Raw genomic sequence first — 27,338 nt, forward strand, 5'->3', positions numbered from 1 at the left:
GCAGGCACTCTGCTCTGCAGGGCTGGCAAAGCTGTATGAAAACATAACGAGCTTTAGGGAAAGGCTTGGCCATAGGTTTTTTTTTTTGTTTGTTTGTTTGTTTTTGTTTTTGCTGACTTGGTTCTTTTTTTTTGATAAAAGAAAAAAAAATCTTTTTTGTTTATGGTAATTTCTCAGATGAGTCCTTGGTTTACATATATGAATTCTTTAAAACAATTTTTTTTAAAAAAAAAACCAGACCTGGTGGCACATATTTTTTAATCCCAGCAGTAAGGAGGCAGAGGCAGGCACTCTTTCTGAGTTTGAGGCCAGCTTCAAAGAAACCCAGGACCTTCCAAACCCTACTTTGTATGAAGCCAACTCATGGCTGATAAAACTGTTGAGCTGCCAGCATGTCTGGCTGAAGTCAGCCATGCTTTGGAGCATGTTCACTGTAAATACTGCAAAGCCAGTTGTCTCCACATTGCTGATTTGGTTGTGATGTTTAGGCAAGGAAGTTCTCTTGCCCAGTAATAGAACCTGATCTTTATTTTGTGCTCTTTCATTTTACTTAAACTTGTGCCCAAAGCAAAAAAAAAAAAAAAAGTATGCTGAGGTGAGGAGTTTACCAGTGTGAAACAATATGTATTAAGTATTTATTAGTTCTGGAGCAGAACCTTTCTAGAAGCTAGAGATGCGGTCATCAGCTGTGAAGGCTGTTCAGACTGATTGTTTGCAGTGTGAAGTAGATTCACTCAATCGAAGAAAATGTGGACAAAAGGAAGTTAGAACATGGAGAAGGTGGGAAATGCACTGGCCAGATTCACATGCTGCATCTGTTAGAGGCAGGTTAGATTGTAAGGGCTCGCGTTTGTGACTTGCAGGACTTGTAGGACTTGCCTGCCCACTTGTAGGACTGGTTAAAAGTAACCAAATCAGAAATGGTTTCTGATGTGCAAAGCCCAGGGCAGTGTCTGGAACCTAGCCACGTGTATTCATTGACCTTGAAATGCTGTGTGAAGTGGTTGTTTGATCACCCTCCTACTCCCAATGACCATATCCATTGTTAGGGACTGTTGTACTCTTTGATTGGCATCCATCAATAAAATGAAGATTGCACTGGTTGAAGTCACAGGTCCTGCTCTATTGGGGGTTGTGGAAAGCTTCAGTACACACCAGATTTTTATCAATCAAGCTTCCTGGTTTGACTCCTCTCTGAAGGAATATGCTCAACATAGGGTTTTAAAAGCCAAGATCATTTGCGGAAGTCAGCCATCATTATCACTGTCGATGATCACAAGTGACACATGTGTCAGATACTTTACATAAAAATTTAAAACACAATTAGTCCCGTGAATACGACACTAAATGGCACACTGCCAAGTTGAGCCTAATGCTTAGCTTCCATGACAGCGCTGGGGGAGAAGCACACGGGCCTATGGGAAGCTTGCTTACTCCTTCTTTTCTCTTGATTTATTTTCCCTGACAAATACATATCAGCAAGTAATTTGTTAAAAAAAAAAAGAAAAAAGAAAAGAAAGAGATGAGAAAAAAAATACAGAAAATGAAAGTTTAGTCCCTAGATGCAACTGCTAACAGGAGGCTTCTGCTTTCTTGTGTCTGTGTGTTAACATGGGACATAGATCCAGTGTCATGCAACCATAGCTTGGTCTCTCAATCATAGAGTCCACACGAGTCTTTTCATGTGTACACACAGGAGTCCACCTCTGTATTTTAACAACTTTACAGCACTTGCTGTAAGGTTGAACAATAGTTTAATCAAGTTGTATTTAAAATTGTGATAAGGATTTAGGGTTAGTTCTTCTGAATGATTGATTATTAAGATGAACCATATTCACAACCCAGAATTTATTTTACTCTTATTTTTGATATCAAAGCACATATGCTGATATATGCATATAATACAGATAATATATCCACAGCATATAATATGTACACAACCCCCAAATCATCTACCCATTTCCATTTCAGTCATAAAATAAATTAAATCTCCCCTTTAAAAACCACACATGGACAGGCTATGTTACTTAAAGATGGGCAGGTGAGGATGGTAGCTATTAGTAAAACTGATTTAAAAAAAATAGTGCAAATTTAAAAAAACTTTGTGGCTCAAACCATTATTACTATTAAAACAGTCTCCCTTAGGGGGAAATAACCTAAGGACCCAAGTTCCTTTCTTAGAAGGTTATTAAAATGTCTCTGTGGTTTATTGATTTTTTTTTTTTTTTTTTTTTAGTTCTGCTTCTTTAAGAATATAAGAGTTGCTAAGAGGATTGGAGCCAAAGTGAAGTGCTAGAACATTCTTGTTAAGACTGTGTTTGAAAACAATAGGAGTACCCCAGGACTCTTTCATTATGAATATCGCTCATTCTAACCAGGCACCCCCACTACTTCTGCTCATCATCTGAAGATGCTTAGCTCTTGCTAGTGGCTGGTTTATGTAGCTTGATTTTTTCTGCCTTGCCCACAGTCAGGACAAATCTCTGTCACCCGCCAGTCCCACAGCCGCTCAGACCCAACCAAGTAAACACAGAGACTTATATTGCTTACAAACTGTATGGCCGTGGCAGGCTTCTTGTTAACTATTCTTATATCTTAAAGTAACGCATTTCTACAAATCTATACCTCGCCACGTGGCTGGTGGCTTATCGGCGTCTTCACATGCTGCTGGTCATGGCGGCGGCTGCAGAGTCTCTGGTCATGGCGGTGGCTGCAGCCAGTCCTTCTGCCTTCCTGTCCTTTTATTTCTCCTCTCTGTTAGTCCCGCCTATCCTTCCTGCCTAGCCACAGCCGATCAGGTTTTATTTATTAACCAATCAGAACAACTTGACATACAGACCATCCCCCAGCACAACCAAGTGCAGACCATCTCAAACACCTGCACTCAGGCCCATGGTCCTAATCATCCTCTATACGGACCTGCTGGGTAACGCCACAAGGAACCCAAGAAGGGCTCCCACAGGACATACATTAACATCCCACAGCAGGTTTACTTTTCTCAGGAAGAGCCTGGGATTAAAATTTAGTGGGTAATCCCCAACATCTGTCCTCCTGCCAGTGTCTTGTTCTGTTGTGTTTGGGTGTTGGTTCCTCTTTGCTTTCATTCCTTCACCTGGAGCATGGAGAGTTTTGTGTTTTGTCCCCATTCTTTGTGGTAATACTGTTCTGAACTTCAATACAGCCTTGTTCCAACGTTAAACTCTCTCCTTGTTCCACTTTGTTGAACACACACTTAAAAGCACAGTATGGTCGGCCGGGAACTGGGGAGATAGTTAATTTAGGTTCTCGATTGAAGCAACTGGGAAACAAAACCCAGAGAAGTTAAGTGACATGTTTGGAATCTTTATACAAATGAGAGCTAGACCTAGGCTGCATTTCCTGGCTCTTGGTTCTGCACCATTTCTGTGTACCTGTCTGCCTCTTAAAGCACCCTTTTGAAGGCAGGGCTGTCCTCTCCTGGGCCAACCTGTGTTCATCCACCTTGGCTCCCATTGGGGCCTCTGTACCAAGAGGTTTTAACTGACAAAGACATAATGATAGCCCCAACCTATGGATGATCTGGATCTAAGCAACAGTTTTAAAAGTCATCTATTTAATGTCAGATTCTGTGCTGTAAGCTGGAAACTTCTGACCTTCTGGCTAATGACCTCTCTGTCCTTTGGAGCCTCTAGTGTCTTGTGGAGGGACATGTCTTAGGTGATAACTTTCTCTTGGAAATATCTGTGGGATTACTTAGCACCTTCATTCAGCTAATTCACCATATTATATACTATTATTAGTATTATAAATTATATATATGTTTATGGAATTTGGTGGAGAATTAGCATCTCTAATGATAGAATCACACGATTTCTCTGTGCTAACTATGTAGATGGTTAATACTGTCCTAGTTTCTTTTCCTATTGCTATGATACAATACTCTGAAAAAAGCAAGTAGTGGGAGAAAAGGTTGTTTAGCTCACAGTGCAAGGTACATTTCATCATGGCGGTGACTGAAAGTAGCAGAAGCTTGAAGTAGTTGGTTACAACATTGTACCCACAACTGGGAAACAGAGAGGGATGATCAGTTCCCTTTCTCCATTCATATGGTCCAGGGTCCCTTGCAAGGAGTGATGCCACCCACAGGATGTATCTTCTCAGAGCAGTTATTATAATCAAGATAACATTTTTCACATGCAAGCCCAGAAGTGATCCCACATTTTGTCAAGCTGGTGATCGACAATAAATCACAAATACTACAGACTAATAGCATTGATTTTATGACTAGATAGTTTAGGATTGGAAGCTGGTTTTATGCCCTTGCTACCTGCACAGTTGAGGACTACATCAACACAACTCAGTTTATTCATTAGGAAAATCGGCATAACAAGGCTCAGTGTGGAACATTGCTGTGATATTCAAGTAAGATAGAATGTAATTCATTGTCCTTTATGGGGACTTCCACCTTGTAAGTCCCTGGTAAATGCTACTTGGCATGGCATGGCCCTTACCCGTCTCTTGCCTTTACCTCGCCAGTTTTACGAACCTATACAAAAGTCCTGTCTGAAAGAAGGCATGGGAGAGAGTTGTAAAAGTCTAAACATATCAATTTTCGTTTCCCCCTTTCTTTTCTTTAATCAAGAATTCTTGCTGAAGGTGCTGCGTTATAAATGGACTCTTCAAAAGCCACTTGTAACAGTGGTCTGATCATTTTTTTTCCTTGATGAGAAATATTTTGGTCTATTAGCGAGAAGAAAGATCAACTGAACATTAATCAAAAGCTTCATCCTAAGTAGAAGTGTGCATACATCACAGAGGCTGCCCGGCAGAGGCCGGGTGCAGTGCTGGATGTATTGACTTGGGCTCCGATTGCCGAGGTGCAGCCTTGCGACCGCGCTCACGGAGCAATCTTCAAAGAGTCTTAAAAATCCATATGTGCTATTATTTTTAAAGAGGAGTTTATTTGATTTTATTTTACTTACATTTCCCCCTTCTCTTAGGCAATTAATTTCTTGCTGGTACTGTGCCTAGAAACAGTAGGAGAAAATGAGTTGCTGGAAGTGTGTTTTTAAATTAGCAATCATCTCAGAGACGTGTGCACTTAGTCAATGTGTTTATTTCTTGGTTATTGCCTGTTTTCTAAAAATACCTAGACATAAGCTATGTGTTTCTTGGTAATTCCCTGATCATGATAAAGTCTGCCAAAATTTGCCATTTTGGGGTTCTTACTATCACTTCTGGGATTATGCAAGGAGTCCATCTCATCTAGGTGTTGTATCTTCCCCCCAGAAATCCTTCTGTGCTCCATGTAAATATACAATCAAAAATTTTGGACAAAAGTCATTAGAAGCTGGGAAGATAGTTAATAGAGAAAAGAGCTTGTTTTGTTTTCAGCATGAACATCTAGGCTGTGATCCGGGGGGCCCCCCGTGAGAAAACAGTGTGGCGGCACACACCTGTAATCCCCATGTTTGCTAGTGGATGTGCACACACGCACGCACATCCCATCAAGCACAGATACAGAGCACACACACGCACACACACAGTTATATTGAAGATGCCATACCAAAAGCAAAAAGAAAAATAAGTAAACACACAAACCAACTAACACTCTTAGAAAGATTTGAAAGGGAACTCACATTTAGAGCTCAGTAGTGAAAAAAAAAATAATAATAAAGGAGGTTTCACAGGGTGTAAATTCCCTATAAGGGTGAAGAACTGTTCTTTAGCTATTTGCCAGTATGTCATTGTATCAGTAAATAATGGGACAGAATTATCCAGGAAGCAGTGATCAGGAGGTGTAGGGCTAGAAAAGTGTGAATGTGTGTGCCCATGTGTGTGTGTGCCCGTGCCTGTGTGTGTGTGTTTAATAATATCCACTAAACTCTCAATCACACATTGTCTTTTCCCTCCTTTCTCCTTTTCCCCAAGGCCCTCTGCTTTATCTAGTATGCCTGGCATAGCTTTAGAGATGTGATACTGTATCAGGAAATAGGGAAGTATAAGTTGTGAGTCTCTGAGGAGTATTGCATTGGGTTTATAACCCATTTGGAAATGTAACCACAATTTCATTTCATCCCACAGACCCCCATGGAGCAGTAACGGTGGAGAGTCGGATGATTCACCTAATTTCTTTGATGTAAATTTAAAATTTCTCCTGACAGATTATGTTGGAGGACTGAGGCTGGAATGCATCATCCTGAAGAATTTTTTTGCAGTTACCCAGAAATGTGGGGCTAGAGAGAACAGATGCTTGGAATGCCAGTGACATTTCCAGGTTTTTATAGCCCTGGTACATAGCCCACTAACTCCAGCATGCTTCACACATGGAGAAGGCTCGTTTGTCATCTTGATGCCAGGATGGCACCTCGTAGCTCTAAACGAAATGGATTGCTTCTTTCTGCCCCCACCCCAATCCTGGCTCAGACAGTCAAGGTAGAGACACATCAGGCATTTATTGGTCACCCTGTTTGTGCACGGAAGGCAGAGGGCTATTGGTATTTACTTTGTAGAGGAAAGAAAAGTCTCCAAAAAATGCTCACAGCAGCAGAAAGTACAAGTTTCTTCTGTACTCAAACAAAGCATGATTTGTTTGGCAAGAGTGACCTCATTGTGACTCATATAAATAATAGTCATTAAAAGTGCATTTAAATTCTGAACAATTAACATTGAAACAGACAGTGAACACCTATACATACCATTCTTGCTATTTAAACAAAAGCATTTTTTTTTTTTTCAGGGCAACTCAGAAATTTGCCAACATTGAAAATCTGGACAACTTCCCAGACAGTAGATACTTTGCATTTTGAGTTGTACACATTATAGTCATAAAAACTCTAGGGCAGGTTTCAGGGAATTATCCCCTTGTGGCTTGACCTTTAATGTCACCAAAGAATATATTGAGGTCAAAATTGCTCTTTTTTTTTTTTTTGCTGGATAAAGGAGAATGGCAAAGGACATGATTTGAATCAAGTTTCTAATTCTTTGGAAACCTAAAAAGAATAGCAGGATCAGCCAATTTCCAAATATCTATCAAGTGCCCAAAACATGTTCTAGAAGTTACCATGTTCTCCTGTTCTCCATGCCAAAGTGTTTGCCAGCACTGACGTTCCTATTCTGTTAAAGGCAAGATACAGGATCTTTTCAGGGAAAGTTATAATCCTTAATATGCTCTCATTAAAATTTCTAGTTTCTTGAGGCTAAAGAGATGGCTCAGTGGTTAAGAGCAGCACACATTGCTCTTGCAGAGGACCTGAGTTTGGTTTCTGGCACCCACATCAGGTGGACATCTCTCTCTCTCTCTCTCTCTCTCTCTCTCTCTCTCTCTCTCTCTCTCTCACACACACACACACACACACACACACACACAGAGAGAGAGAGAGAGAGAGAGAGAGAGAGAGAGAGAGAGAGAGAGAGAGAAGCATACACTTAATTAAAAATAAAAATAAATCGTAAGAAAAGGATTTCTAGGTTCGGTTTGCTTTTCTCTACGGCAATTTGTTCTCTAGAACAAATGGGAGTTGTTCACGTTGGACTTAAGGGTCTGTGGATCAGGCATCTCTGGAACATAGCACATATGTGGGCAGGGAAGCAGTGAGGTGGCTCTTAGGACACTGGACTCTGATCCAGACAAACTCTGCTGGGAAATATGCCTTCTTGTCAGCTCACCCACGCTAGGGCCTCCATACTCTGTTGATCCTTCTCCCTTCCTCATCTTTGATCACTAGGGGTCACTTAGGCAACCAGATGATGGGCTCTTTTGTCTTGATTAGAGAATTGGGCTGCTTGAGTCACATTTGGCAACTGAACTCCATTTTCAACTTGGGTCAGTCTCGGTCCCAGGTAGACAGAACCCGAACAGAAGGGAATGATTCACCATTTCAATGTCTGGTCAGTCAGATTGCCTTTGTACTCTGTCTATCATCTTCCTTGGGGAAAAAACTCTATCTTGAATCCCAACTCCAGTGACTTCAAGAAATCCTGTGGCCCTTGTCTGTTATCCTACAGTCCTCCAGCACTGTGATGCTGCTTTGCCACTTGCGTCATTTCATAGAGCTGAACTTTAGTGCTTGTACTTGGCTCCCTTAACTTATTGCCAGATTTCCCTGATATTGACTCTGCTTGCTGCCAACTTAGCTCCTGATGCTGGCTCTGGCTTCTCTGCCAGCACACCTGTTGCTTGCTGCCTACTGTCCCCTGATGCAGATTCGCCATCTGCCCAGACCTTCTCTGAATTATTTCCTGCTGCTGGGAATGTGTCCCCTTCCTTAGTATCTGTAACTGTCAGAGCATAGTTTGATATGGACATAGTTTGATATAAACAAAACTTCCAAGAACCAGGATGTAAACTTAATTCCTTCTAGTCACTACTCAGATTTGTCTGTGCCATATAATGTCTATGATGCATGCTACCACAAAGCAAATAGATACACATCTGTGTTGGGTGTGTGTGTGTGTGTGTGTGTGTGTGTGTGTGTGTGTGTGTGTGTATGGTGTCTCTGTGTGCACTTGTGCATGTATGGCATGTGGTCAATGTGTGTCATTCTTCTAGTCCTCCCCACCTCTTTTTTTTTTTTTTTAAGATTATTATTTTATGAGAAAGGGTCTTAGTACACAGGATTGGCTAGCTTGAAATTTGCTATGTAGATGAGGCTGGCTTGGAACTCACAGATCCAATGGTCTTCTGCTTCCTGAATGTTGGGATCAAAGGCATGAACCACCATGCCCAACCTGGTTTTATTTTGTTTTTAATTGTGTGTGTGTGTGTGTGTGTGTGTGTGTGTGTGTGTGTGTGTGTGCCTGTGGGTGTGAGTGCCCATGGATGCCAGAAAAAAGTTTTGGATTACCTGGGACAGAAGTTATAGGCAGTTAAGGGGTGCCTGGTATGGGTGCTGGGAACTGAATCCAGGTTCTCTGTAAAGCAGTATATGTTCTTAACCATTAAATGATCTTTGCAACCCCTCCACCTTATCTTTGGAGACAGGATCTTTCACTGAACTTGAAGTTCAGTTTAGTTAGATTGGCTCTCCAGTAAGCCCCAGAGATTTGCCTGTCTCTGTCCTCCAGCACTGGAATTACAGGCACACACACTATATCCAGATTTTATGTGGGTGTTGGGAAGCCAAATTAACAAGGAGTTCTTTCTGATTGCTAAGCGGCACTTTACCCTCTGAGACATGTCCCCAGCACCAAAACTGAGATTATCTGCAGAAACATTTCAGATGATGAGCCACTTACACGGTATGCTTGTTTAAGAACAAATAAACAAATGGAGTAGCATCAATATCCAAAAGAAGCAAAGCGAGCTTGGATTAGAAGGTCTGGGAAGGTGGAGGCAGTGTTATTAAATATACATGATTTGAATAGTTCTGAGGATGTTTGTTGATGGGCCTCAGCACAGCCAGATGGTGGCTGCCTTTCAACATGCCTAGGGATATTTATGAAGTGACAGGAATTCCTGAAAGGGAGATATGTATCTCCTGCTGGGGCAAGAGGAGAAACAATGGAATGCTCTCACTGGTCGGATGTCAGCGGGTTGCTGAAGCCCAGTTAGAAAGGGAGAGAGAGCTCTTGGTGTTGACAGAGAGAAATGAGAAAGAGGCTTAGAGAACAGGGAGGAGTTGAGCTGGGGTTAAGGGCCTGAGAAAACAGCAATTTGAAAAGGATTAGGAGGAAGGATAGCAAAGACAAAATAGAAAAGAAACAAGATTAGCTAGTGACAGTTGAGGGCAGGAGGCTGGAGTGTTAGAAGCACAGAGACAATAGATAGAGCGGATTACATCGGAGTTCAGTTTAGGGAGACTGATAAAATACTGAGCTGCAGAGTTCAGTAAAATACTTCATAGCCTGAACCAGGAGGCCCCCAGTTTAGAGCCAGATGCTGACCAAGAAACACATGTGCTCCCAAAGTCCAAAGAGTACATCAGTCAGAAGAGTGGTCACCATCCACTGGTGTAGGTACACAGGGGTCTAGGTGATGCCTAGCAGAGATGTCAGGGAAGTCAGAAGACTGGTCTAAGAGATACAGGTCGATGAGACAAGAAGCATGCATAACACTTAAGTACAGACAGATTCAAACCTATGCAAGGAGAAATACACAATGGAAGCTACGTTCTGAACCAGCTCTTAACGTCTACAGCTTTGTGCAGCTTTCATGCAATAGAACACCTCCAAGCGGTGGCATCACAGTGGTGCAGAGGAGTCACGAGTTCCTGCCTGATGGCTTTGGTTCGAGTCCAGACTATCCATTGATGATCTATGTAACCTTGGATATATTATTTAATCCCTGCCCCCCCAAACTGTAGACTAATGATAGTTGCCGAACTGAACGTCACCGAGGATCCAATGAGATAACGTTGCTAACAATTTCAAAGATACCTAGTCATATAGCAGCCTGCTCACTAAGAGTGAGTGAAGTGTGCCCCTCCATTATTCTACAGATGTGTCAGTAGACAATTGTTAGGACTTCATCAAACACTAAAAACTAGAGGGATTATAATGAGAAGACGAGGCTTCTGTCTTCCCTCTAGCCACTCTTGGAAAGTAGGATGTTTGTGGCAGAAGGCAAGGGATATATTTCCTTTTTAGCTTGGATTTGCTTGGCTTTGGCAGGGCAGGGGAGGGGCACTCAAATAACGGAGTCAGCCAAGGTCTCCATGCATTCAACGTACTGAATGCAGCGCAGTAAGAATAAAGTTTGAAATAGGCAGCATATTTAACCCTGCAGCCAGCAAGTACATTCCACCTGACAGGAAGCTAGAGGGTTCATGTGTTGAACTCTGCAAAGGTAATTTCACGTCAACAAAAAGTAAGATAATAGATGGTGTGGGAAGGATTGCAAGGCTATAATACATCTGAGGTGGGGAGGAGAGTGACTAATCGGAGTGAGGCCATTTGAAATAGTCAGCCTTGGGTATATTTTAGAATTGTGGATCTATTTATAAGATCTGCACTTATTATTTAGCTTGTCTTCTTCATGATTCTGAAGACTTTTACAGAGCGTGAGGCTGAAGAATTGCTATGTATCAACAATGCACCCGTTTGAATACTTGCCCGAAATGTCGAGACCCACTACTGCCAGGAAAGGCAATTACTTCCTGACTTTCTGGAGAGGGGTGTTAGGTTTTATAAGCCTGGAATATGCTCCCCCACTTTTTTTTTGGTCTAATATAGTCACAAAGCATTTCCACTTGGTTCAAAACGTCTGTTTTTTTACTCTCTGGAGAATTTAGTTTTCCATTATTTATTTATTTTACTTTTCACCCACTTGTTCATTTTTTGAGCATGGATGTGTGTGTTCGAGGATGCCAGAGAGTGCGTGCGCCTGTGCGTATAGGTGAGTGCCAAGTCCAGATGTCAGTGTTTGGTGTCACCCTCTACTATAGTTTCAAATTAAGTTTTATTGCCTTTCTTTATCTGTTTGTGTGTGATGGGTACATAAGAGCGCAACTTTTAGGAGTTAGTTTTCTCCTTCTACCATGTGAGTCCTAGAGAATCTATCTCAGATTATGAGGCTACATAGAAGGCTGGGGCCTATTGTTAGCCCCTTACTTATTTTTTTAGACAGGTTTCTCCCTGAACCTAGGGGTCATCAATTTGGTGACACTAGGCAGGGAACTTAAGAATTCTCCTGTCTCTCCCTTTTGCACTGCTGGGTTATAGACACACTACTGTGCCCTGCTTTCACATGCTTATCTGTCAGTCACTTTACGAACTCCACCCTCTTCTCAGCCCCAAGAACCTCATTTTGAGTTACATACTTGAATTTAAAAAAAAAAAAGTGTGCCAGGTGGTGTTGGCGCACGCCTTTAATCCCAGAACTTGGAGGCAGAGACAGGCAGATCTCTGTGAGTTCCAGGCCAGCATGGTCTACAGGGTAAGTTCCAGGACAGGCTCCAAAGCTACAGAGAAACCCTGTCTCAACAAACAAACAAACAAACAAAAGTGTCCATAGAACAAGCAAAATCTTTGAGTCTTTGAAGTGAGTGAGTCGTAAGGTGGAACTCACAAGAATTCCTCAAAACGTTTGTTCCAAAGGCTTGTGCTGTGCAGTGAGACCGCTCTGGTATTGTTAATCCAAAGTCAGCTCCTTACAGAGGCCATGTATGTGCATTCAGCTGCAGCTTCTAGGGATGCCATCTGTGGACTCATTCTCATCCCAAGAAGTGTGTGGTGGCCTCACACTCCTTATTGGTATCTTTACTGAGTGATGGAGCAGAGCCGACATTGACTCCCATCTGGCGTTCTTGGCCATTTTCTATCTCTGTGCAAAAAGAGGCTGCAGAATCTTCCCACATCTTCCCGTGAACAGACCTAACCCCAGGCTTGTTTGTCATGAGTACCAGGCAAAACTCTCCAGTGCCACGCGACTTGTTTTGCTGTATCCTTTCATGAGATTTATTCTTAAGTTTCCTAAGTACTCTTACGATAGCTGTACTTTCCGTATTTGGAACAGGATGATCTCTGTAATGTAACTGTAGATTTCAGGGGTATGGATTCTGATCATTATACATTTCCCAGATGGCTGTCAGGAACTTCTAGATGTTTGCAACAGAGGCAGTAGATATTTGAGTATCTGTGCTGTTAGACTCTGTGACAACCAAAGCCAGAGCATGAGGCTTTCACTCTACCTGCCCTCTGACTTCCAGCTGAGAAGCCTATTCAAACGATCCCCCCTCCCTCAAAAAAAAAATCAGGACAAACTTCATCTGTTCTGAAGATCATGGATCCACGATATTCCCTATCAGGAGTTTGAACCATGATAGAGTTGAAATGCAGTAGAAAGGAGTCAGGTGGGTTGATGACACAGCTCCCCTCTATGATACGGTTACAAAGTATTCTGAGAAAGAGTGATTTGCTGATGAGGCCAAATGACACCTACTCAGTGGCGTGACCCATGGGGGAGATGGAAACACTTTCCTCAAATTCTTTTTCCTCTAAAGCTGGTGCTCTTGGCTGTGGCTAGACTGGGAGGTTAGAAGGTTTATGTACATGGGCCACCCTAAACTGGAGTACCGTAAGGGATGGGTTCTTGCTGACCACCAGTGACCTTTCCCTGCTCCAAAGACGCCACAGAAAAGGGGCTTGAATAGTGCCTCAGGGTGCATAGTACTGACAAGAGGAAAAGCAGAAAATAGGGTCTGTGAACTGCGGTGGCTCTGCTGTCCATCTGCTTAGAGATGGGCATGTGCTCTGTCTCACCGTTCCTCTGGAAATCAGATCCTAATGGGCGCTGCTTCCATCTGCCTTGTAGCCCGAGGTCTGGAAAATGATTACTAGCCATGGAGATAAATGGGGATTGGAAAAGCATCTGTGCTTCTTTTCCTAGGCAAATACAGCGGAAGCAGCACCAACGTTTCACTCAAGGATACATAATAATAAGGGGCTGTGAGACTTTTTCCATAAAGAATATGAAAAACAGAGTACTTAAGAATAGATGGAAAAAATTTTAAACAGTCTTAAATGAAGCAGAAATAGATGCATGCCATCAACTTTGTACACCTCATAAAATTCTAAAGAGCAAGGACTATATGGAAATAAAATATGAAAGAGGGGATAAGCGACAGGAGCTAGGATAGGAGGCATCTTATGCCCACAACTAAGAAGATGCAGAAGTGCACCAAAAGCCTCAAGAAAAATAAGGCAGATGAGGACAGTAGTCTGGGGTGGCCTTGGGACCTTAAAGGAGGGAAAACGGTGCGTTTGGAAAAAAGGATGCTGTTCTAACAAGTGGTTGTTTTACCATCGTGCAAAAGGAAACAAAAGGAAAACATCAGTCAAGGCCAAAATCATGGTGACATTTTGAGACTTCAGAAGGAAACGTGTAGCATTAAAGACCTTCCCACATGAGGTGAACTCGAACAGCTAGGCACATTATTGGGAAATTTAACAACTTCCATGGTCATCTCGCCAGACACTCAGAGACGACTCAAAGTTGAGCAGGTCTATGAATTTTCTCCCAACAGTAGCTATGATGGTGATGATGATGGATGGTAAATTAAAAAAAAATGACAAGTACATCCTGTGCATATTTAGTGCAGCAGATACTGTTCAGTATGCTTTCTTCATAGTAGGTAATTAAAACCTCATAATGCATTTGTGATGGAGATATTATAGTCTCATTTTACAGAATAATGTTTCCAATAAACCTAATGAAAAGAGAAGAATAAAAAGAGGTATAAAATAAAGAAAACAGCAAGGAATCAGAAAAGGTCCAAAATGTAACACTTCATTATAATTAAGACTAGCCATCGACATTACACAATGAATGGGGCATATCTGAATTCCCTTATTTATAAATAAGTCAACTTCAAATGAAAATAGAACAATATCAGAATTCTATATCAGCTACAAGAGTGCTGTCTTTGTACCTCAAGCAACTCAGAAAATTTAAAAGTAGTAGGAAAGGCGATAACCTTAAAAGTAAATGAAAACAGAAATACTACCACTAAGTAGATCTTAATGGAAAACAGCCTTAAATGGAGTAAACAGTAATCCCATATTGAAAAATAACAGCAGTGACTTAAAGCTGGCCAGCACTGTGGTGTTTTAGAAATAGCTCTCTCTGTCTGAAATATTAACAGCAAAAGGCAAATAATTGTGTAGAGAATTAAAATGGTTTCAAAACAGATGATTTCCCAGATTTGATTAATATTTTGTTTCTGGAAACACAGATAATATTCTTTTGCATGGAAGTGACTGATATCTTTTAAATTTCAAAGTGTATTAGAAAATCTTAAATAAAATGCAAATAAAAAAAGAAAAATGTGTTATGTGGTTTATTGTCTCACCATGCTGCAAGAAGTTAATTATAAACATGTAGAAGAACTTGCTCCACTCGTGTGAGAATTCAAAGCCAATGTAAATTTTTCTAGATAACTGCTGGGTTGAACTGGGAATCAGAGCTGCAGATTTGATGCTTAGGACATAGGGGTAGTGAAAAGCAGACACATAGCAAAGCATGGGATCCCGTCAGAACTGTAATTATAGGTATCTACCAATTTAGTTCATTCATTATTAAGTAAGAATAAATGAATGAAAACATTTTATCTAAACTTTTAATTCATAAAACTTAAAAAATACTATAAAAACAAGGCTGGCAAGATGGCTCAGAGGTTAAGAGCACTGGCTGCTCTTCCAGAGGTCCTGAGTTCAATTCCCAGCAACCACATGGTGGCTCGCAACCATCTGTAATGAGATCTGGTGCCCTCTTCTGGTGTTCTGCAATGTATACATAATAAATCTTTAAAAAAATACTATAAAAACAAAGGGAAAAATTAATAAAGTAAAAGCTGTAGGGGGCAAATACAGAACAGAATTTGGAGAGTAGGAACATAAATGCAGGGCTGGTTCTTAAAATTTGAATAACTATTTACAAAGAGAAACCATTCCAGATTTTTTAAATCAGAAATGTAGTACAACAAATTCAGTACATAATTCTAGAGCAAGGGGAGAGCTTATCAAAGGCATGTGCAGTAGTTTTTTTCTAGCATTGTGACAAAACACAAGGTCTAAGACATCTTACAAAAAAGGATGTTTAATTGGGCTGGTGGTTCCAGAGGGTTAGAGTCCGTGACAGAGCAGCAGAGGCCTAGTGGCAGGAACAGCTGCGAGCTTATATCATTATCCTCAAGTGAAGGCACAGAGCACTCTGGGGATGCTTTGAAACCTCAGGGCTCACCTCCAGAGACACATCTCCTGCAAAGGCCACACCTCCTAATTCTTCCCAAACAATTCCAGCACCTGGGGATCAAGTATTCAAACACTTGGGCCTATTAAGGCCATTTTCAATCAAACCACCTCAGCATTGGAAGATTTCACCCAACAAATCCAAGCTATGATTTAGGACCTAGATGTGAGAATCTGGTAAATGGGTAACTGTAGAACAAAATATCATTTAGTAAATTGCTTTAATGAAAGGAGAACATAGTTCATTAAAATTTTGGAAGTGGTCAATAGTATTCCCAGAAATAAATGAAGTCTAAATGTTTTTATGATTAAACCCGAAACACTTTATAATGCAATTTAACTTATTGATTCAGTGTGCTTAACCACTCTAATAAAATATAAAAACAAAACTTATCAAAATTATAGAAGATTCTAAACATAACACATATCAATAAATTGAGTTTATTGGTTATATGGAACTTCACTAAGTCATATTAAATTAAGCTTCTAAAATAGAAAGTTGCCTCAATAATAGGAAATTCATTAGCAATGAAATTAAGAAGTGAAATGAGGAAGGCTGCTATGGCACATAAACGATAAAAAAATTTGACATTGCCCAGATTCTATTTATTCCATAATAATATCTCAGAAAATTAATCTAGATCAATACTCTGATACGTTACAAAGTACTTATCATATTTAATGAATAAGTTTCTGAGCCATTCCTAAGGGACCACAAACACAAAGATGTCCTTTGAAACCATCTATAATTTCCTGTTGAACAGTAACTCTAGGCAATGTTACATGCTCAGAAAAAGAATTTAGATATACAGGCAATACAAATGAGCAGATTACATATGACATGAGTTCTTGGCCTGGGGAAATGCATTAAAACTAACAGAGCATGTGAGCATGCTTTCTTCCTCTTCTTCTTCTTCTTCTTCTTCTTCTTCTTCTTCTTCTTCTTCTTCTTCTTCTTCTTCTTCCTCTTCTTCCTCTTCTTCCTCATCCTCCTCCTTCTCCTTCTCCTCCTTTATCTCATTCTGTCCTTCAGGAGGACCTAGAGTTCAGGATATTGCCAAGGTTGGCCTTGGGTCCATGATAAATTCTCCCATGCTGGGAGTACAGGTATAGCCACCATGCCTGGAATAAAAAAACATTCCCTACATTTGAGAAATTGAAATTCAATGAAAGCCAAATATACAACTTACACATAAAAAGTAATAACGAAGTAATAATGTTTTAATACATGATCATTCATCTGAATTGTAATATAAGTGAAGCATTAGTCATTTTAGAAACAAAATCTAGGTAATTCCTAGAACAAACTTGAGAAGAAAGGAATGCATTCAAATCATTTCAAAATTTGAGTGCTGATGGGAAGTAAAATTTACTTTAAAAGAATCTTAGAGGATACTTATTTTATTAGATATTGTCATATGCTACATCTGGAATTATATAACCTGATATAAAAATAAATCATAGAAGTCTAGAAATTTTTATAAAGATACATATATCCATATATATGTTTGACCATGTATGCACTTGAACAGTTGATAAATAGTGAAAGGGCCCAAGATATTATGGAAAGCAGACAATTTATTTCCTAGTTGTTGTTAGAACATAAAAATAAAACAGATAATGCTATAAAGAAGACTCCATATGGCTTATGTATCTAAATGTGAAAATCATAAAGCTAACAAAAACAACACAGAAGAATAGTTTTCTAATTGTGGAAAAGCATAACACCATAGAATCACGAGATAGACAATGACTGTAATTGATTACAATACATTGAAGATTTTTATTCAATACTGAGCACCATTGAGACCCATATCTAGAATATACATGAGTCTCCAACAAATAAACAAGAAGTAGATATGAACCCCAGGAGAAAAATGGTCCAAAGATGTATGTAAAGGAAATTCATAGAAGAGGAAACTCGAAGGACTAATAAACTTTCAAAGAGATGCTCAAAATCATTAGTAATTAGATAAATGCAAATTAAAGTAACAATGATGTATCCCCAAAGACCTGTCAGATGGATAAAACAGTAGCTAATAAATGCTGGTGGAAGGAGAGATTATGGGTATACTCTGGCTTGGCTGGTTAGATTATAGGAGAATGTAACAATTCAGAAGCATTCTGCTAATACCTAACAAAAATGAAAGTATCTAGTATTGCTGAGATTCCACTTTATACAAAACAGTAGTTGAAAATGAATGGGGCTATTTCTTAAATCATTGTAGTGGTGGAGAGGCACTGGAAGCAACCCAGTTATCTTTTGCTGAAGGAAGGGTTACATGAGTGTTATGGCTGCATGCTACAAACAGGCACATCACTCAAGACTAATGTGTAGACACATATTCTCATTAATCTTGATAGATATGTAAAATCTTATGTGCAGTGATAAAAAAGCAAGACAGAATGAAAAATTTTTAACATACAATAGCATTTATGTTAACAAACAACACAGGTATATAATTAACTATTTCAAAAAAACAAACCCACATACACATATTTTCCCCAAATATAAAAACTAATGAAGTTGGGTTTTTTTTTTTAGAGGAAAGGAAGGAAATGGAAAAGGAGAGATGAAAGAGAATAAATAAATGTCTAAATAAGAATAGTTTTTTTTTTTTTTAAGAGAATGAAGGAAGGATAGAAGAAAGGAAGGAAGAAAGAAGCAAGGGAGAGCAGACATTAGTTTCTTCCACAGCCAAAACATAATATTGCTGGACAGGTAGATCAAATGACATATCTCACAGTTCAGGGGCTTGAAGACCCAAATTAAGGTGCGACATCTCTTCTCTTCATAGTATTCAGATACCATCTTTTTTTTCCTGTCCTCATGTGACCTTTTCATTATGTGTTTCTTATATTACTTTTATTGCTGTATATTAACAAATGTCTATTTACCCCAGATATGGCACTAAGGACAGATCAAAGAAATGATTTTAGCCTAGTGAACCACTGAGTTTTTTAGGGTTACTTATAAGAGTATATTTGAAGCCGGGCGTTGGTGGCACACACCTTTAATCCCAGCACTCGGGAGGCAGAGCCAGGCGGATCTCTGTGAGTTCGAGTCCAGCCTGGGCTACCAAGTGAGTTCCAGGAAAGGTGTAAAGCTACACAGAGAAACTCGAAAAACCAAAAAAAAAAAAAAAAAAAAAAAAAAAAAAAAAAAAAAAAGTATATTTGAAGGCTTACTTAGAGAACCATGGATGATTCAAGGCAGCAGCACCATGGTGAAGCCAATCCCAGCATGAGCAATAATTCATGAAAACTGTATTCGGTAGCTCTCTACATGACTGTTCAGGACTCTTGGCTGAGGGAGTTTCCTTCTTCGGAAATTGTGACTGCTTTTATAATCTTGGGAAGAGGCCTTATGAGTCTCACGAATTTCAGGAACTTTCTGAGATGTCAGAGTTGTGCTTACTTCCCAAGTCTTGTAAGTCTCTCTCTTCCCTTCAGGAAGAAATGTTTCAATTTGGAGGAAATAACTATACCCCAACACTTGAGACATCTCTTCCTCGTATAGGGTCTTAGCCTTGTGATCTTATTTAACCATATTTCTTTCTGGGTCCTCATTTCCCAATAGTCACAGGGAGAAGAGTAGGGTTATGTTACTCTATATGTGTAGGATGTTCCCGTAGGCTCAAATGTTTCATCCTCAGCTTGGCACTGTCAGATGATGAGACTATAACAATAGAGCCTAGTAGGGGATTTAGGTTTTAGGGTGTGTGTCCAAAGAGAATGGTGGAACCCGGTCTCTTTCTCACTCTATCTCTGTTTTCCTGCCATCATTATGGGAGCAGCTTGTTGTGCTATGCACTCTTTCGATGATATGTTACCTACCTTATTCAGTTCAGTTCGCACCCTGAAAGTTATTGATGCCTCTTTGCAAATCACCATGATTGGATGAACCTTCTACTGTTATTGACTTTCCTACATGTAGTTCCTTTTGTACATCATGCCTGAGGTAATATTGGTTTTCAGGGTTTTTTTTTGACCCAAAATAATACTCTATTCATTGGTGCACAAGAGCAGCCATGACAATTTTGAAGAAAAGATTAATATAAAATTACCTGTTTTATGAGACAAATTTTAACATATCTCATGTTCTGGCTTTCTTTGCAGTCAGTGATGGTAGAATAAATGAAAATTTAGGGGGGTGATTTAGCCAAGAAGTTCTAATATAAAAGCTTACTGTCATAGAAAACATACTTTCAGAAATGGATAGTCTCATCACTAACACAATAAGGACTCTAAAGAAAGGGAATTCCTCTTCAGTGCCTTTTAAATGGAGCCTTGTGTGAGAAGAAGACAGACTGTACTTGGTTGGGGGACATGAAAGAACTAGAGGAGAAAACAAGCAATTGAAGATGAGGCTACGGAGAACATGTTGTAGCCCTTGACACTGAGAAAGGAATCTTCTTTTCTGGTTCTTTCATATCAGTGTTCTGGCTCAAGAAACAAGGATGGGTGCCCAGCCGCATATTTTCCAATGAGCTTATTAGCAGAGACTAAGGTTTGCGCTGTGACTTTAGCTGCCTGATGTCCAAACACCTGGTACACAAAGCATCAGAGCAGAGAGTAAAAGGAATAATTATCAGTGCTGTTAGAATGGAGCAGAGGTTCCTGGACGCCTTTGCTGTGAAGCTCACTGGGATGAATTGCTTTTTAATGAAGCTGCACACTGAATCCATGGCAGCCTTGCTTCTGCTGGGTCTGGATTTTAACAGAGTTTTCAGAGTAGAAAATCCATTTGGCTTCACAGAGAATACATCCAGGGAAGGGAAGAGTAACTTCTTTGGGAAGAAAGCAGGTGACTCTCAGGGGATGGGAGGGAGGCTGAGTACAACAGAGAATTCTTTTACCTTGGATGCTGATTTCTAAATGAATTGAAGATGTGCTGTTGTTTTGAAGCTTAACAACAACAAAAATAATGAGATACATATCCATGAGGTCGCAGAAAGGGAAAAACACAATAGAAAAGTAAGAAACTGAGGATCGGGAAAATACCAAACAGAGAGTAAGAAAACAAGAGAAGAGATGCCTGCATTACAAAAATCAGAGTGGGAAAGCAGAGACTGGTAGATCCCTGTGTGTTCAAGGCCAGCCTGGTCTACACAGCAAGTTCCAGACCAGTCAGCAATACATAGTGAGATCCTGTCTTAAAAACAGAATAAAATAAAAATCAGAGTGAACAGTATTAATGGGACAGTGGGGCTGAGATTGCATGCATGTGCATATCATGCATGTGTGAGAAATTGTTACACCTAAAGAATTTAAACAAACAAGGAAAGGCCAAATCTAAAATTAGTGAATAGAAAGAAATAACAAAGATCACAGTAGAAATCAATCAAATGGAAACAAGAACATGAAGATCAATCATATTAAGAGGTTTTTAGAATTGATAAATAAAATTGATAAACCCTTAGTCAAATTAACCAAAACAAACAGAAGACTCAAATTAATAAAATTAGAAAAAAAAATGATATTGCAAGAGACAAAAATGAAAATCAGAGACCCATTAGAGCATGCTTTGGAAACCTAAACTCTAATAAATTAAAAATCAAGAAGAGATGGATGAATTTCTACACATATATTACCTACCATAATTAAGCCTACAGAACACAAACAACATAAACCTAACAAGGGCAAACAATGAGAATGAATCAACAGTGAGAAACCATGTCTAGACAAATGGGTTCACTGCTGAATTATACCAGACCTTTAAGAAAGAACAAACACATGTTCCTCAAGAAAATACCTACAATAAAAAAAAAGGAAAGAATACTGCCATTACAATGACAGAATTACTCAGAGAAGGCCACAACAGAAAAAGGCAATTACAGTATTACAGACCAAATCCCAGATGAACATGGATGGAGATATCCTCAATAAAATAACCACAAACCAAATTCAAATGCGTATCAAAAAGATAACTCACCACAATAAAGTGAGCTTTATTCTTGGGTAGAAAAGTTGGTTCAGCAGGTGTCAGTCAAATGTACTACACCACGCTAGTTAATTTAAGGATAGAAATCCCGTGATTTTTCAGCATCTCATTATGAAAGACTCTAAGAAGCGAGGCACAGAAAGGATGCCCTCCAACACAACCAAAGCTATATACAACAAACTAAATGTGGAAAAACTCGAAATATTCTACCAAAATCAGGAGCCAGACTAGACTGAGTACTACACTGGAGAAATCTCAGATCTGACAAACATTTTCAACAAAAGTGACAGAATATGAAGTTAGCATTAAAAAATTAGTAGCCTTCCTATAGACAAATAAATAACATGCCAAGAAAGAAACCCAGAAAGCAGCCCCATTCACAATGCCTCAAAAAATAAAATATCTTTGCAAAATCCTACCCAAGGAGGTAAAAGACCTCTTTAATAAAAAACTTTAAAACACTAAAGAAAGAAATTGATTAAAAAAAAAAAAAAGACTGGAGAAATAACTTGCACAATTACTAACTGGCAGACTTTATATACACATTGTGAAAATGGCTCCAATAATAAAGGTGATCTGCAGATTCTATGCAATCTTCATTAAAAAAAAAACAACCCTAATGTCATTCTTCACAGAAATGCAAAACAACTTAAAATTCAAATGGGAACACAAAAGACAGCGGATAATCAACAGTGCTGGAGGGATCACAATACCAGATTTCTTTTCTTTTTTTTAAGACAGGGTTTCTCTGTATAGCACTGGCTGTCCTGGAACTCACTCTGTAGACCATGCTGACCTTGAACTCAGAGATCCTCCTGCCTCTGCCTCCCCAGTGCTGGGATGAGAGGTGTGTGCCACCATGCCCAGCTCACAATACCAGATTTCAAATCCTGCTACAAAGCTACAATAATGCAAACCAGACACACATCAAAACAGTAACATGGAAGACACAGAAAATAAAACCCACACAGCTGTAACGACCTTCTCTTCTCTGCCTAATCCCTCCCACGACCTCCCCTCTCCCCTGCCCCATCTGCTCCCTTTCCTCCATTTCTCTTCAGAAAAGGGTGGGCTTCCCATGGATATCAACTAGCTATGGTATATCAAGTTGCTAGGCACCTCCTATTAAGGCCGGAGAAGGCAACTTGGTAGGAGGAAAGGGTCCCCAAAGCAGGCAACAGAGTTGGAGGCAGCCCCTGCCACTGTTAAGAGTCCCCAAAAAAGACAAAACTACATGTAAGCAGAGGGCCTAGGTCAGTTCCATACAGGCTCCCTGGTTGATGGTTCAGTCTCTGTGAGCCCCTATGAGCCTGGGTTTAAGCACCTAATTTTTGACAAAGATATAAAAACAAAAAACCAAAACAAAAACCCCCAAACATTATGGAAGTTACTCCAAAAACTAAAAATAGTATTCCCAGATGACTCCCAACTATACATTCCTGTGAAGCCAGCAGGATTCTAATTCATTTGACTATAGAGACACCTGCACATCCAAGTATATCGCAACACTATTCACAATAGCTAGTATAGAATCAGCCTAGATGTCCATCAGCAGAGGAATGAGAGAAGCAACCGTAGCATACACACATAAAGATATTTTATGCATTCTCAAGGAAGAATGAAATCATGTCTTTTGCTTAAAAGGGTTGCAACTGGAAAAAATCAGGTTAAATAAAATACATTTACTCAGAAAGACAAATAGCATATTTTTTCTCTCATATTGGGATCCTAGATTTTACATAGATGCATAAAGGTAAAATTATATGTATCCATATATATATTCCCCATTCCCCATTCTTCCCCATTCCCCCATTTCCCCATTCCCCCATTCCCCATTTCCCATCCCCCATTCCCCATATGTGTGTGTGTGTGTATACACATACACATGTAATATTAAAATATTATAATTCTTATATTTGTATCTTATTATAAATGTAGTCTTAAGTGTCTTCTTTTTCCTAAAATTCAAAAAGAATAAAAATGAGATCCTGCCCCGGACCTCCCATCTGGACAAGAGGTGAGTGCCTGGGCTCAGACCCAGAGAGGCCTGCCCCTAGATCCCATCCCTGGGCACCATCCATTCCAGGGAAGACCTTCCCAACTTGGCCCAGGTTCTGGCCATTGGGCAGGACCCCCTCTATCCCCACCTGGAAGGTTCCCCTTCTCTGAGACCCCCGGCAGACCCTGCAATCTCCATGCCCTGTCCCCATGCCCATCTGCCTGAGACTCCAGCCACTTCCTGAGACTTAGAGACCAGCGCCCAGCTCCCTTCCTGCCCTGGAGCTCCCATCTGGACAAGAGAGAGAAGCTTCCTAAATCTGTCAGCTCTGTCTGGACCAAGAGCGCTGATAAGATCAAGAATGAATCCACAAGGAGATGGGCAGACATCAAGGCAGAAGTACATACAACAAAATGAAGAGCAATACAGCATCATCAGAACCTAGCCCTCCTCCAACAGCTAGACCTGAACATCACAAAATGGAAGAAGCAGAAGAAAGCAACCTTATGAATAACATCATGAAGAGGGTAGAGGCTTATATAGAAGAAATTACAAATGAAATTGAGGAAAAGACAAACAAAAAATGGGAAGAAAGCTATAAAAAACTAGAGGAAAGGACAAATAAAGCAGAAGAAAACAATAAATCCCTGAAAGAAAATCATGAAAAAACAATGAAACAGATGAAGGAAACAGTCCAAGACCTGAAAAGGGAAATAGAAAAAAATGAAGAAGACACAAACAGAGGGAATGCTGGAAATAGAAAATCTGAGTAAACGAATGGGAACTTCAGATGCAAGTATAACGAACAGAATGCAAGAGATGGAAGAGAGGATCTCTGGCGTTGAAGATACGGTAGAAGAAATAGATTCATCAGTCAAAGAAAACACTAAAGCCAACAAAGTCATGACCCAAAATGTCCAAGAAATTTGGGACACTGTGGGAGCCTGTTCTCAGGTTCCTCGTGGCTTTACCCAGCAGGTCCGAATAGAGGATGATTAGGACCACAGGCCTGAGTGCAGGTGTCTGAGATGGTCTGCACTTGGCTGTGCTGGGGGAGGAGGTCTTTTGCTCCACCCCTTGGCATCTCTATAAAAACCCTGGGGCAGAGACAGTCAGGACCCATTGGAATAGGTTCCAGGCCCTCTCGAGGCTATCCTTTATTTTCTATCTGTTTATCTCTGCAATATTCTCCACTCTAAATCCTTCTATCTAATATTTCCTGCTGCTCGCACTCAACAAAACTCTGGGAAGCTGTGGGGTTGGTGGGTAAAATGCCCCACAGGACACCATGAAAAGACCAAACTTACAAATAATAGGGTTAGAAGAAGGAGAAGAATACCAACTCAAAGGCACAGAAAATATATTCAACAAGATCATAGAAGAAAACTTTCCCAACCTAAAGAAGGAAATGCCTATGAAGATACAAGAAGCCTATAGAACACCAAACAGACTAGACCCCCAAAAAAGTCCCCTCACCACATAATAATTATACAACTAAACGTACAGAATAAAGAAAGAATATTAAGAGCAGCAAAGGAAAAAGGCCAAGTGATTATAAAGGCAAACCCATCAGAATAACACCCAATTTCTCAATGGAGACTTTGAAAGCCAGAAGGACCTGGACAGATGTAATGCAGACACTAAGAGACCATGGATGCCAGCCTAGACTAATATACCCAGCTTTCAATCATCATAGACGGACTGAACAAGATATTCCAAGACAAAGCCAGATTTAAACAATACTTATCCACAAACCCAGCCCTACAGAAAGCACTAGAAGGAAAATTCAACCTAAGGAAGTCAGATACACCCTTGAAAACACAGGCAATAGATAATGCCATTGCAGTAAACCCCCCAAAAGAGAAGTACACACACACTACCACCAAAAAATAACAGGAATGAACAATCACTGGTCATTAATATCCCTTAATATCAATGGACTTAATTCTCCTATAAAAAGACATAGGCTTACAGAATGGATACGAAAGCAGGACCCATCTTTCTGCTGCATACAAGAAACACACCTCAAATTCAAAGATAGACACTACCTAAGAATAAAAGGCTTGGAAAAGTCTGTCCAATCAAACGGTCTTAGGAAACAAGTGGGTGTAGCCATCCTGATATCCAGCAAAATAGACTTCAAACTAAAATCAATCAAAAGAGATCAAGAAAGGCATTACATACTCATCACAGGAAAGATCCACCAAGATGAAGTTTCAATTCTGAACATTTATGCCCCAAACACAAGGGCACCCACATATGTAAAAGAAACATTACTAAAGCTTAAACCACATATAAAACCCCACACATTAATAGTGGGAGACTTCAACACCCCACTTTCACCACTGGATAGATCTTCCAAATAGAAACTTAACAGAGAAATAAAGGACTTAACTGATGTTATGACTCAAATGGACTTAATTGATATCTACAGAACATTCCATCCTAACAAAAAAAGAATATACATTCTTCTCAGCACCCCATGGAACCTTCTCTAAAATTGACCACATACTTGGCCACAAAGCAAATCACAACAGATACAAAACAATTGGAATAACCTCCTGCATTCTATCAGACCACCATAGTTTAAAGTTAGATTTCAACAACGAAAACTACAGAAAACCTACAATGTCATGGAAACTGAATAATGCTCAACTAAATCACCAATGGGTTAAGGAAGAAATAAAGAAAGAAATTAAAGACTTCCTAGAGATCAACAAAAATGAAGACACCACATATTCAAACTTATGGAACACTATGAAAGCAGTGCTAAGAGGGAAATTCATAGCACTAAATGCCCACATAAAGAAGTTGGAGAATTCTCACACTAGTGACTTAACAGCACACCTGAAAGCTCTAGAACAAGAAGAAGCAAAGTCTCCCTCAAAGAATAGATGCCAGGAAATTATCAAATTGAGAGCTGAAATCAATAAAATAGAAACAAAGAGAACAATAAAAAAATTAATGAAACAAAGAGTTGGTTCTTTGAGAAAATCAACAAGATTGACAATCCCTTATCCAAACTAACCAAAAGACAGAGAGAGAATATCCAAATTAACAAAATAAAAAATGCAAAGGGGGACATAACAACAGACAATGAGGCATCCAGAGAATCATCAGGTCATACTTCAAAAACCTCTGTTCCACAAAACTGGAAAATCTAAAAGAAACAGATAATTTTCTCGATAGGTACCACATACCTAAGTTAAATCAAGACCAGATAAACTATTTAAATAGTCCAATAACCCCTAAGGAAATAGAAACAGTCATTAAAAGTCTCCTAACCAAAAAAAGGCCAGGACCAGATGGTTTAGGCATAGAATTCTACCAGATCTTCAAAGAAGAGTTAATACCAATACTCTTTAAATTGTTCCACACAATAGAAAAAGAAGGAACATTACCAAACACCTTCTATGAGGCTACAATTACCCTGATTCCTAAACCAAACAAAGATACAACAAAGAAAGAGAACTACAGACCAATCTCCCTCATGAACATTGATGCAAAAATACTCAATAAAATACTGGCAAACAGACTCCAAGAACACATCAAAACAATTATCCACCACGATCAAGTAGGCTTCATGCCAGGGATGCAAGGGTGGTTCAACATGCGAAAGTCCATCAATGTAATACACCATATAAACAAACTAAAAAGAAAAAAAAATCACATGATCATCTCACTAGATGCAGAAAAAGCATTTGACAAAATCCAACACCCCTTCATGAT

At 39.7% G+C, this 27,338-nt stretch overlaps 1 pseudogene; it reads left to right on the forward strand.

Annotated features, from left to right (window-relative positions):
* The window catches only part of LOC114700442, a 29,451-nt pseudogene extending 8,907 nt beyond the window's left edge, over positions 1 to 20,544 (forward strand).
* Positions 20,545 to 27,338: the final 6,794 nt, after the last annotated feature.

This window comes from Peromyscus leucopus, chromosome 6 (genome assembly GCF_004664715.2).
Source record: "Peromyscus leucopus breed LL Stock chromosome 6, UCI_PerLeu_2.1, whole genome shotgun sequence".
Taxonomy (NCBI): Eukaryota; Metazoa; Chordata; class Mammalia; order Rodentia; family Cricetidae; genus Peromyscus; species Peromyscus leucopus.